Raw genomic sequence first — 13,205 nt, 5'->3', positions numbered from 1 at the left:
GAGTGACTCCTCCTTCTGTCTCCATTGCGCATGGGCGTCGACTCCATCTTCGATTGTTTTCTTTCCGCCATCGGGTTCGGACGTGTTCCTGTCGCTCCGAGTTTCGGAACGGAAAGTTAGTAAATATCGGAAGATTTTCGTCGGTATTGTTGCGTTCGGGATCGGCGTAGTTAGATTCAACACCGCATCGAAGATCGACGCGCTCCGGTGCCCTTCGGGGTAGTTTTCGATCCCCCGTCGGGGCCTGGTCGGCCCGACCGCGTGTCGAACAACGCCGATGGAACGGACCCCGTTCCGTTTTTGTCCCAAATGCCACAACAAATACCCGTATACAGACCAACATTTGGTCTGTAACCTGTGCCTGTCACCTGAGCACAGTGAGGAGACTTGCGAGGCCTGTTGCGCTTTCCGGTCCCGAAAGACACTCCGTGACCGTCGAGCCAGGAGACTTCAGATGGCGTCCACGCCGACAGCGCACCGAGAGTTCGAGGAACAAGAGGAAGAAGAAACCTTTTCGATCCACGAATCGGACTCCGAGGAATTCGACGATCAAAGAGCCGTGAGTAAGACGTCGAAAACAACACATAAAAAAAGTGACAAGGCCTAGGGGACGCCACTGCCACCAGGCCATGGCTCCACCCATAAATTCGGTGACCGACCATCGGCACCGAAAAAGGCCCATACAGTGCCGAGATCGTCCGACTCCGGTCGAGACACCGACACGCAGCCTTCTCGGGATCGAGAAAGTGCTAGAGAAAAGCAACGACACAGAGATAGCGGTGTAGAAACGGCTCGACGCCGAGACAGCGGCACCGACGAAGATCGACGCCGAGAGGTTTCGACTCCAAAAAAGAAAAAAGCCACCTCGGAGCCGAAAAAAGATACAGGCAGGGTTTCGGTGCCGAAACAACCCGTAACCGACCCAGGTCCAGGCTCTTATACAGAGGAGCAATCACTGTCCTCTCAGATGCGAAAGCATAGGTTTGAAGAAGAGCTGCAATCCACCGAAGTGACCCATACGCAAAAACGTATTTTCATACAGCAGGGAACAGGAAAAATAAGCACCCTTCCCCCTATTAGGAGAAAAAGGAGACTGGAGTTTCAAACAGACCAGGCGCCACAAACAAAAATGGTGAAAAAGGTGACAGCGCCACCCTCTCCTCCACCTGTAATTAACGTCTCACCAACGCAAACTCCGTCACATTCCCCGGCTCACACCACCATGAGCCAAGGTGACCAGGATCAAGACGCTTGGGACTTATATGACGCCCCAGTGTCGGACAACAGTCCGGAGGCATATCCAACAAAGCCCTCACCACCAGAAGACAGCACAGCATATTCTCAAGTGGTGGCTAGAGCAGCACAATTCCACAACGTAAACCTCCACTCAGAACAAGTCGAGGATGACTTTTTATTCAACACCCTCTCCTCCACCCACAGCTCCTACTAAAGCCTGCCTATGCTGCCAGGTATGCTTCAGCACGCGAAGGAAATCAAGGAGCCGGTCAAAAGTAGGGCAATAACGCCGAGGGTGGAAAAGAAATATAAGGCACCTCCTACAGACCCTGTTTTCATCACCACACAGCTGCCACCAGATTCCGTCGTAGTAGGAGCAGCTCGGAAAAGAGCCAACTCCCACACATCTGGGGATGCACCACCCCCAGATAAAGAGAGCCGCAAGTTCGATGCAGCTGGGAAAAGAGTCGCAGTACAAGCTGCAAACCAGTGGCGCATCGCTAACTCTCAAGCACTACTTGCGCGCTATGACAGAGCCCATTGGGATGAGATGCAACACCTCATCGAGCATCTACCCAAGGAACTACAAAAAAGGGCAAAGCAGGTGGTTGAGGAAGGACAGAACATATCAAATAACCAGATACGATCTTCTATGGACGCAGCAGACACAGCTGCAAGAACAATTAATACATCTGTGACCATTAGAAGGCACGCATGGCTAAGAACGTCTGGGTTCAAACCAGAGATACAGCAGGCAGTGCTCAATATGCCATTCAACGAAAAACAACTGTTCGGACCAGAAGTGGACACGGCAATCGAAAAACTTAAAGACACTGACACTGCTAAAGCCATGGGCGCACTCTACTCCCCGCAGAGCAGAGGAACCTACAGCACCTTCCGCAAGACACCCTTTAGAGGGGGGTTTAGGGGTCAGGCCACACAAGCCAGCACCTCGCCGGCAACACCGTCCAGCTACCAGGGACAGTACAGGGGAGGCTTTCGGGGCCAATACAGAGGAGGGCAATTCCCTAGGAATAGAGGAAAATTTCAAAGCCCCAAAACCCCTACAACCAAGCAGTGACTCAGATGTCACTCACCCCCTCCACACAACACCAGTGGGGGGAAGAATAGGTCATTATTACAAAGCATGGGAGGAAATAACTACAGACACTTGGGTTTTAGCAATTATCCAACATGGTTATTGCATAGAATTCCTACAATTCCCTCCAAACATACCACCAAAAGCACAGAATTTATCAAAACAACATTCCGAACTTCTGGAAATAGAAGTTCAAGCACTATTGCAAAAGAATGCAATCGAATTAGTACCAAACACACAAACAAACACAGGAGTCTATTCACTGTACTTCTTAATACCAAAAAAGGACAAAACACTGAGACCAATCCTAGACCTCAGAATACTAAACACCTACATCAAATCAGACCACTTTCACATGGTCAAGCTACAAGAGGTGTTACCATTGCTAAAACTACAGGACTACATGACAACCTTAGACCTCAAAGACGCGTATTTCCATATACCAATACATCAATCTCACAGAAAATACCTACGGTTCGTATTCAAAGGAATACATTACCAATTCAAAGTATTGCCTTTTGGTTTAACAACCGCACCAAGAGTCTTTACAAAATGTCTAGCAGTAGTGGCTGCACACATCAGAAGGAAGCAAATGCATGTATTCCCGTATCTAGACGACTGGCTAATCAAAACCAATTCACTAACAAAGTGCTTACAACACACAAATCAAATCATACAAACCCTCTACAAACTAGGTTTCACCGTCAACTTTGCAAAATCCAACATTTTGCCGTGCAAAGTACAACAATACCTGGGAGCCATAATAGACACAACAAAAGGAGTAGCCACTCCAAGTCCACAAAGAATTCAAAATTTCAACAAGATCATACAACGCATGTATCCAACACAAACAATACAAGCAAAGATGATATTACAACTCCTAGGCATGATGTCTTCATGCATAGCCATTGTCCCGAACGCAAGACTACACATGAGGCCCTTACAACAGTGCCTAGCATCACAATGGTCACAAGCACAGGGTCACCTTCTAGATCTGGTGTTGATAGACCGCCAAACTTACCTCTCGCTTCTATGGTGGAACAGTATAAATGTAAACAAAGGGCGGCCATTCCAAGACCCAGTGCCACAATACGTAATAACAGATGCTTCCATGACAGGGTGGGGAGCACACCTCGATCAACACAGCATACAAGGACAATGGAACGTACATCAAACAAAACTGCATATAAATCACCTAGAAATGCTAGCAGTTTTTTAAGCATTAAGGGCTTTCCAACCAATTATAACTCACAAATACATTCTTGTCAAAACAGACAACATGACAACAATGTATTATCTAAACAAACGGGGGGGACACACTCAACGCAGTTGAGCCTTCTAGCACAGAAGATATGGCGATGGGCAATTCACAACCACATTCGCCTAATAGCGCAGTTTATTCCAGGGATCCAGAATCAACTTGCAGCCAATCTCTCTCGAGATCACCAACAAGTCCACGAATGGGAAATTCACCCCCAAATTCTAAACACTTACTTCAGACTCTGGGGAACACCTCAAATAGACTTGTTTGCAACAAGAGAGAACGCAAAATGCCAAAACTTCGCATCCAGATACCCACACAGGCAGTCCCAAGGCAATGCCCTATGGATGAACTGGTCAGGGATATTTGCCTACGCTTTTCCTCCTCTCCCTCTCCTTCCTTATCTGGTAAACAAATTGAGTCAAAACAAACTCAAACTCATTTTAATAGCACCAACTTGGGCAAGGCAACCCTGGTACACAACACTGCTAGACCTATCAGTAGTACCCCACATCAAATTGCCCAACAGGCCGGATCTGTTAATACAACACAACCAACAGATCAGACATCCAGATCCAGCATCGCTGAATCTAGCAATCTGGCTCCTGAAATCCTAGAATTCGGACACTTACAACTTACCCAAGAATGTATGGAAGTCATAAAGCAAGCCAGAATGCCGTCCACTAGGCACTGCTATGCAAGTAAATGGAAGAGGTTTGTCTGCTACTGCCATCATAATCAGATCCAACCTTTACACGCAACTCCAAAGGATGTAGTGGGTTACTTGCTTCACTTACAAAAATCTAACCTAGCCTTCTCTTCCATTAAAATACACCTTGCGGCAATATCTGCATACCTGCAGACTACCTATTCAACTTCCCTATATAGGATACCAGTCATTAAAGCATTCATGGAAGGCCTTAAAAGAATTATACCACCAAGAACACCACCTGTTCCTTCATGGAACTTAAATGTTGTCTTAACAAGACTCATGGGTCCACCTTTTGAACCCATGCACTCTTGCGAAATACAGTTCCTAACCTAGAAGGTTGCATTTCTCATCGCCATTACATCTCTAAGAAGAGTAAGCGAAATTCAGGCGTTTACAATACAAGAACCTTTTATACAACTACACAAAAATAAAGTCGTCCTAAGGACTAATCCTAAATTTTTACCAAAGGTTATTTCACTGTTCCACCTAAATCAAACAGTGGAACTACCAGTGTTCTTCCCACAGCCAGATTCCGTAGCTGAGAGGGCACTTACATACATTGGATGTCAAAAGAGCATTAATGTACTACATTGACAGAACGAAAAACATCAGAAAGACTAAACAACTATTTATTACATTCCAAAAACCTCATGCAGGAAACCCAATATCAAAACAAGGTATAGCCAGATGGATAGTTAAATGCATCCAAATCTGCTACCTTAAAGCAAAACGACAACTGCCCATTACACCAAGGGCACACTCAACCAGAAAAAAAGGTGCTACCATAGCCTTTCTAGGAAACATCCCAATGCAAGAAATATGTAAGGCAGCCACATGGTCTACGCCACACACGTTCACCAAGCACTACTATGTAGACGTGCTATCCGCACAGCAAGCCACAGTAGGTCAAGCCGTGTTAAGAACATTATTTCAAACCACTTCCATTCCTACAGGCTGAGCCACCGCTTTTGGGGAGATAACTGCTTACTAGTCTATGCAGAACATGTGTATCTACAGCGACAGATGCCATCGAACTGAAAATGTCACTTACCCAGTGTACATCTGTTCGTGGCATCAGTCGCTGGAGATTCACATGTGCCCACCCACCTCCCCGGGAGCCTGTAGCAGTTCGGAAGTTAGCTTCAACTTTGTACATTTGTATATATATTATTTTAACCTTAAATAGGTACATACTTAGTCACTCCATTGCATGGGCACTATTACTACAACACAACTCCTACCTCACCCTCTGCGGGGAAAACAATCGAAGATGGAGTCGACGCCCATGCGCAATGGAGACAGAAGGAGGAGTCACTCGGTCCCGTGACTCGAAAGACTTCTTCGAAGAAAAACAACTTGTAACACTCCGACCCAACACCAGATGGCGAGCTATGCAGAACATGTGAATCTCCAGCGACTGATGCCACGAACAGATGTACACTGGGTAAGTGACATTTTCATTTTCTGTAGAACAGTGCAAATTTACTAGCTGTGATAGTGGAAAATAAATAGTTTGTAAATGACAGTGTGCTACCACATGATGCTTTAGTAACATTTAAAAATTGTCTGTCATGTCTGTTGAAGCTAGTGAATGTTTCCCATGCAAAAGTGGTCCTTCGTTCTAAAAAGTTTGGAGAGCCCTGCCTTAATGGCATTGCTTTGTAAAGATAGCTATTCAGAAATTTGCATGCATCTCATACTGAAATATAATAGTCTCAGACCTATTCGTGATTTCGACAATACTATTTTCGAATGCACCTTTTTCCCCAAATGTTATGGTATTGATAGTTTGTCTATATACATGATGCATTGTTTTGAAATGTTATTGGTATCTTGACACATTTAGGCATTTGTTTATTTTCAGATAAATGCGGATACCGGATCAAGGTTTCTGAAACGTGAAGCTATCTTTCTGAACATGTATTTCCTCTATCAGGAAAAAGGCAACAAAGGCAAAATTTGCACTACAGTCATCTTGACAATATTGAAATTTTAATAGGAACATTTTATTTCTATCCTTTTTTTTATGTGCCAGATAAACCAGATACCATGATTTTAATAAATTATAGTGTCTTTTATTATTTTTTGCTGGTCATTTCATACATTTAAAGTAGAGTTGCAAAGCAAATGGGGAAAAATGTTTCTGCATATTCCTAGCATAAAATGTTTTTATGGGAAATGTTATTTGCTTTTGTTAGAGTTAAATTGTGGGCAATGAACATTTAGTTTATTGCTAGTCAAACTTTCTTTTGATTTACACTGGCTGTTGACAATGATCCATAAAATGGAGTCATGGTAATTGTTTATTTGATGCTGTCTGCTTTGGATGCCTGTGGTCCTTGTTGGAAAGTACCCACTTGGAATCCTACCCCCTAAACACACACACAAATCATCTTTTTGCCTGCTATCTTTAGTGTGTTTTGACTGTTTTCGCTGGGATCCTGCTAACCAGGACACTGATGACTGTGCTCTCACCTGCCAAATTTGGTTGCTTAGGACGTTACACAACCTTCAGTTGGCATACTGGTGCCCTTGTATAAGTCCCTAGCATTTGGTACATAGGGAGCCAGGGCATTGGGGCACCAGGGGGTCCCCATGGGCTGCAGCACGTATTGTACCACCCATGCAAATATCTGCATGTCTGCCATTGCAGCTTGCGTGAAAAAGTGCATGCACCTTTTCACTACAGGTAACTGCAAGTCATCCCTATGGTAGGTCCTGCTAGCCCAGAGGGAAGGGTGCAGGTACCTCTTGTTTGAGGACACCCCTGCATGAGCAGAGGTGTGCCCCTACTAGCTCCAGCTCTACTTCGTAAGTACAGGGAAGTAATTTTACCTATGTACTGAACACAGGTCGCCTTTTGTGTGTAGCTACATAATGATTACTCCGAACCTGGGCATGTTTGGCATCAAACATGTCGTAATCATACCCCAATACTGTTGCCAGTATTGGTTGTATGATTCCATGCACTCTGGGGGCTCCTTAGAGGACCCCCAGCATTGCTCCTACCAGTCTTTAGGGGTTATCCGGGCAATCTGCATTGCTGCAACCCCACAGAGAGGTTTCTGCCCTCCTGCTGCTTGACCAGCTAAGGCAGAACAAAGGATTTCCTGTGGGAAAGGGGGTAGCCTCCCCAAGCCACTGGTATGCATTGAAGGGCCCATTTGCCCTCCTTGCATAAACCATTTTGCACCAGTCCAGGTACTCCTGGTGCAAAACTGGAAAAGGAAAGGGGAGTGACCACTCCCCAGTCTATCACCACTCCAGGGGTTGTGCCCAGAGCTCCTACAGGTGGCCACTTGATTCTGCCATCCTAAATCCAAGGTGGGCAGAGGTTCCTGGGAGCATCTGAGTGGCCAGGTTAAGTAGGTGATGACGTCCGCCCCCTCCTGATTGGTGGTCACCCTGCTAGGTGACCGGTCCCTCTTTCTGGCCTATTTAGGGTCTCCCTCTTGGGTGGGTCCTCAGATTCGATGTGCAAGATTGCAGCAGGACTCCTCTGCATTATTTACTTCATCTTCTTCTGGCCGCTGGGACTGCAAGTGGACCCTAAAGGAACCAGCAATGTGCAACTCCAGCAGTGACATTGTTTCTGCTGGCTCCTTCCAGCATCTCCAACATTTCCCAGACTGTGCATCCTACAGCCTGCACAAGAAGTATGGAGGAATCTCCACTGGAGTTAAGTAGTCACTCCCCTGCATCTTCAGGCACCAACTGTAAAGACGATCAGCTGCGTGGATCTTCTCTTTTCTGTAGCTGCGTGGATCCTCGCATCACAGGTGTTCTGGAGTGGTCCCCTTGGTCCTCTACCAGCTTTCCAACTTGGGAGATGGTAAGTCCTTGCCTCTCCTTGCAGGACAGTACCCATCTGCACCGTAACTTGCTGCAACCAAGGCTTGTTTGCTCCTCCAAGGGATCGTCAGGCTCCATGGAGCCGTGGCCCCCAGCACTCCTTCATGTAAAGCCTGTTGCTCCAGCGACATGGGACTTTTCTTCAGGTGTGCTGAGTGGGCCTCACTGCGACTCCTGTGCCTGCTGCCAGTGTGGGCTGCTTTCTCTTCTAGCCAACTGCATATCAGCTGCCCACGTGGGACATCACTTGTATCACTTCTGGGACTCCTTCAGGTCCTGTGCTGCACTGCTGACTTTTCTCTACAGTCGACCTGGTCCTGCATCCACAGAAGTGTAGGTAGTGGCTCCTTCATAAGCAGACACTCCATCACGAACTGGACTTAGTCCCTTCCTTTGCAGGTCTTCTTCTGTCAGGATCCACCTTTGGGTTCTTCCAGTCTTTGTTGGGTCTTTTCCAAAGTCCTCCTTTTGGTTTTGGGGAAAACCAGGTGCTTACCTCTAACCCCTAGTCGCTGGGGCTCACTCTGGTATACTCACCTCTTGGTGTTCCTAGTTCCTCCAGCTCTCTTCTACCGATCACACTTCCGTGGGTGGGGGGGAGGACTGCCTTTCAAATTCCACTTTTTTTGTATATTGTTTGGCCCTCCCCATCTGTTATTGCTTTTACAAATGCTTATTGCTTTCTATGCTATTTACTGATTCTAATGTGCATATCATAGTGTTTACTTACCTCAGTTGGGGATTGCCTATTCAGTGTTCTAGTATTTGTATTACTATAATAAAGTACCTTTTATTTTTGTAACATTTTGTGGTTCTTTCATGTGTGTAAGTGCAGTGTGACTATAGTGGTATTGCATAAGCTTTGCATATCTCCCAGATAAGTTTTGACTGCTCATCCACAGCTACCTCTAGAAAGCCCTGGCTTCTCTTCCATGGAAATCTCATCAAGTCATAAGCACCTAATATTACTGACCACGTGTGGGGACCCCGGATCATACATAAGCACACATATATTTGTGTGTGTATATGTTCAATGGCATGTGTAGCTGAAGATACACATGCTGTGCATTATCCTGCTATCTAGTGTTTGGCTCGGAGTGTTACAAGTTGTTTTTCTTCGAAGAAGTGTTTTCGAGTCACTGGATCGAGTGACTCCTCCTCTTCGGTTCCATTGCGCATAGGCATCGACTCCATTGTTAGATTTTCTTTCCGCCGTTGGGTTCGGGCATTTTCCTCTCACTCCGGGATTTCGATTTGGAAAACTCTTTTTGTCGGTATTGTGTTGATCAGGTTTATATCTTCCATAGACACAGCAGTACCGTCGGGCAAAACAACTTGGTTCGCTCTTCGGGGCGCGCGCCCCCAACTCGGGCCTATTCGGGCCGACCGTGTGGAAGCCTCATGGATTGGACTCATTCTGATTCTGTTCTCAGTGCCACGCAAAATAACTGTACACAGACCAGCATCTGGCTTGCAACCTTTGCCTTTCCCGGGATCATCGGGAAGAAAATTGTGAGGCTTGTCTATCTTTCCGATTGAAAAAGACTCTTCGAGACGGGAGGGCACGAAGACTCGAAATGGCGTCAAGAAGCAGTGCACATCTCGACGTAGAGGAAGAAGAACTAATGCAAACAGTGGTCTCTGTTCGAGATTCCGAATCCGATCAGGAATCCGAAGAAGACAGACCGGTCACGGCAGGACAACATGTGAATACGCCTGCCCCTGTACCCCCACAAAAGCAAAAAGGCAAGGCCTTGGGTACGCCACTGCCAGAAGGCCATGGCTCGGCCCGAAAAAAGACTACTGGTGACCAACTTACCAGTTCGGCACCGAAAAAAGCCACTCCTCTGAAAACATCGGAGGCAACAAAAAGCTCAGTGTCCGACTCCAGTGAACACCATTTTTCGGAGTTGAAAATTAGAAAATCACTTTCTGAGCCGAAAAGGCCAGCTTATACAAAGGAAGATGGACTTTCAAAAAGACTTAAAGAACGCCACAACACCTCCAAAGAGGAGTCTGAAGTACAACCAATACTTCAAGGTATGGATGAAAGGCAGTCCAGGATCCACATCCATAAGGAAACAGGCAGAATTCAAACAGCACCTCCTCTGAAAACAAAAAGAAAGCTAGCATTTCAGGAGGAATTGGACACTATGCAGCCTCCAGCAAAAGTGCCAAAGCAGGAGAAACCACCACCTCCTCAGTCTTCTCCTCATCGTTCTCCTCCTCATTCTCCACACCTACCTACCTCTCCTCCTCCTAGCCCTACACCAGTGCAGTCGCCTACTCCCTCTTATGACCTGTAGGAAGTTGGCTCTGTATGTACTATTTCAAAGTAAGAAATAGCATGCAAGTCCAAGGATTTCCCTTAGAGGTAAGATAGTGGCAAAAAGAGATTATTCTAATGCTCTATTTTGTGGTAGTGTGGTCGAGCAGTAGGCTTATCAGAGGGTAGTGTTAAGCATTTGTTGTACACACACAGGCAATAAATGAGGAACACACACTCAAAGACAATTCCAGGCCAATAGGTTTTTATATAGAAAACATTTTTCTTAGTTTATTTTAAGAACCACAGGTTCAAGATTTACAAGTAATACTTCAAATGAAAGGTATTTCACTTAGGAACTTTGAATTAGCAAAATAGCATATACAGTTTTCACAAAAATGGCAATAAGCTATTTTAAAACTAGACACAGTGCAATTTTCAACAGTGCCTGGGGGAGGTAAGTGTTAGTTAGTTTTGCAGGTAAGTAAACCACCTACAGGGTTCAAAGTTGGGTCCAAGGTAGCCCACCTTCTGATGGATACACCTACCTATGGATTCCTCACCTAAAGAATTCTCCCCTCGCGCCAGCCTCGACGGAAATTTCTTCTAGCTCTGCACGTCGACGATGACATCACAATCGCCCGACTCCACGCGACGCCTCAGGACGTCATCCGGGCAATAAGAAGCCCTCGTCGACGTGCAGACGTCAGTTCCCTTTTTTCCGTGCCCGAGTAACGGTTAAGTTCGATGGCATCTGTCGCTGTACACATGTTGTGCATAGCCCGCCATCTGGTGTTGGGTCGGAGTGTTACAAGTTGTTTTTCTTCGAAGAAGTCTTTCGAGTCACGGGACCGAGGGACTCCTCCTCTTTGTCTCCATTGCGCATGGGTGTCGACTCCATCTTCGTTTGTTTTCTTTCCGCCATCGGGTTCGGACGTGTTCCTTTCGCTCCGGGTTTCGGAACGGAAAGTTAGCTCAAAATCAGAAAATTACGTCGGTATTGTTGCGTTCGGGATCGGGTTAGATATCATCGACATCGAATCCAAACGATAACATCTCCGTTGCCCTTCGGGGTAGTTTTCGATCCCCCCGTCGGGGCCTGGTTGGCCCGACCGCGTGTGACATCGGCGCTGATGGAACGGACCCCGTTCCGATTCTGTCCTAAATGCCACAACTAATACCCATATACAGACCAACATTCGGTCTGTAACCTGTGCCTGTCGCCCGAGCACAGGGAAGAAACTTGCGAGGCCTGTCGTGCGTTCCGGTCCCGAAAAACGCTCCGTGACCGACGAGCCAGAAGACTGCAAATGGCGTCCACGCCGACAGGACACCGAGAATTCGAGGAACAAGAAGAAATAGAAGCCTTCTCGATCCATGAATCGGACTCGGACGAATTCGACGACCATGAAACAGTGAGTAAGACGTCGAAGATAGCACATAAGAAAACTGACAAGGCCCAGGGGACGCCACTGCCATCAGGCCATGGCTCAACCCATAAAATCGGTGACCGACCATCGGCACCGAAGAAAGCCGAAATAGTGCCGAGATCGTCCGACTCGGGTCGAGACACAGGCACCCAGCCATCTCGGGACCGAGATAGTGCTGCCGGCAAAGATCGACGCCGAGATAGCGGAGCCGAAGCTGCTCGACGCAGAGACAGCGGCACCGAGGAGGATCGACGCCGAGAGGGTTCGACTCCGAAAAAGAGAAAAGTCGCCTCGGAGCCGAAAAAGAGCGTGGACATAGTTTTGGTGCCAAAACTACCCGCAACCGAGCCAACTACCGGTTCCTATTCAGAGGAACAATCACTGTCCTCTCAAATGCGAAAGCATAGATTCGAGGAGGAATTACAATCCACTGGGGTGGACCACACTCAAAAAAGGATTTTTATACAGAGTGGGACAGGGAAAATAAGCACCCTTCCCCCTATTAGGAGGAAGAGGAGACTTGAATTCCAACAAGAACAAGCACCACAAACCAAACTGGTGAAGAAGGTAACTCCGCCACCCTCTCCTCCACCTGTAGCTCACTTTTCACCGGCACAGACTCCGTCACATTCACCGGCTCACACCACCTTAAGCCAAGGTGACCAGGACCAAGATGCTTGGGACTTATACGACGCCCCAGTGTCAGACAACAGTCCAGAGGCGTATCCTACAAAGCCCTCACCACCAGAAGACAGCACAGCATATTCACAAGTGGTGGCTAGAGCAGCGGAGTTCCATAACGTGTCTCTACACTCGGAGCCTGTCGAGGATGACTTCCTCTTCAACACCCTCTCTTCCACACATAGCACCTACCAAAGCCTGCCTATGCTCCCAGGAATGCTAAGGCACGCAAAGGACATATTCAAAGAGCCTGTCAAGAGTAGGGCAATAACACTGAGGGTGGAAAAGAAATATAAAGCACCTCCCACAGACCCAGCTTTCATCACCTCACAACTGCCACCAGATTCGGTTGTGGTAGGGGCAGCTCGCAAGAGAGCAAACTCTCACACATCGGGCGATGCACCACCCCCGGATAAGGAGAGCCGCAAGTTCGATGCAGCCGGTAAAAGGGTCGCAGCACAGGCTGCAAACCAGTGGCGCATCTCTAACTCTCAAGCGCTCCTAGCGCGATATGACAGAGCCCACTGGGACGAGATGCAACACCTCATTGAGCATCTACCCACAGAACTACAAAAGAGGGCGAAACAAGTGGTTGAGGAGGGCCAAAACATCTCCAATAACCAGATACGCTCCGCTATGGATGCAGCGGACACAGCATCAAGAACAAT

The 13,205-nt window shown here is 47.1% G+C and overlaps 1 protein-coding gene across 1 annotated transcript in view; it reads left to right on the top strand.

Annotated features, from left to right (window-relative positions):
- The window catches only part of HNRNPA2B1 (heterogeneous nuclear ribonucleoprotein A2/B1), a 172,336-nt gene extending 163,374 nt beyond the window's left edge, over positions 1-8,962 (top strand). The window contains exon 12 of the transcript XR_011199162.1: positions 6,173-8,962. The gene's annotated coding sequence lies outside the window, so the exon portion shown is untranslated. The remainder of the gene's footprint in view (positions 1-6,172) is intronic.
- Positions 8,963-13,205: the final 4,243 nt, after the last annotated feature.

This window comes from Pleurodeles waltl, chromosome 10 (assembly GCF_031143425.1).
Source record: "Pleurodeles waltl isolate 20211129_DDA chromosome 10, aPleWal1.hap1.20221129, whole genome shotgun sequence".
Taxonomy (NCBI): domain Eukaryota; kingdom Metazoa; phylum Chordata; class Amphibia; order Caudata; family Salamandridae; genus Pleurodeles; species Pleurodeles waltl.
This window is presented reverse-complemented; position numbering and strand designations above follow the sequence as displayed.